The sequence below is a fragment of the Leptonychotes weddellii genome, unplaced genomic scaffold (genome assembly GCF_054177405.1).
Source record: "Leptonychotes weddellii isolate Sample4059 unplaced genomic scaffold, ASM5417740v2 HiC_scaffold_351059, whole genome shotgun sequence".
In the NCBI taxonomy this organism is placed as follows: domain Eukaryota; kingdom Metazoa; phylum Chordata; class Mammalia; order Carnivora; family Phocidae; genus Leptonychotes; species Leptonychotes weddellii.
Window position 1 is genome coordinate 1 of NW_027951743.1, and position 214 is coordinate 214.

At 35.5% G+C, this 214-nt stretch overlaps 1 pseudogene; it reads left to right on the forward strand.

Annotated features, from left to right (window-relative positions):
* The first annotated feature begins 87 nt into the window (after positions 1 to 87).
* Positions 88 to 214, forward strand: LOC145719228 (U4 spliceosomal RNA; annotated as a pseudogene).

Genomic DNA, 214 nt, shown 5'->3' on the forward strand with positions numbered 1-214 from the left:
CAACAAATTATACGGACAGGATGTAAATGTACTTTCTCTCCCTTAGCTCGTTTTATTGTAAGAATATGGTATATAACACATATAACAAGCTTTGTGCAGTGGCAGTATCATAGCCAATGAGGTTTATCCGAGGCGCGATTATTGCTAATAACACATATAACATACTGTTTACATAATCAGTAAACAGTATGCTATCAGTGGTTACGTTTTGGAG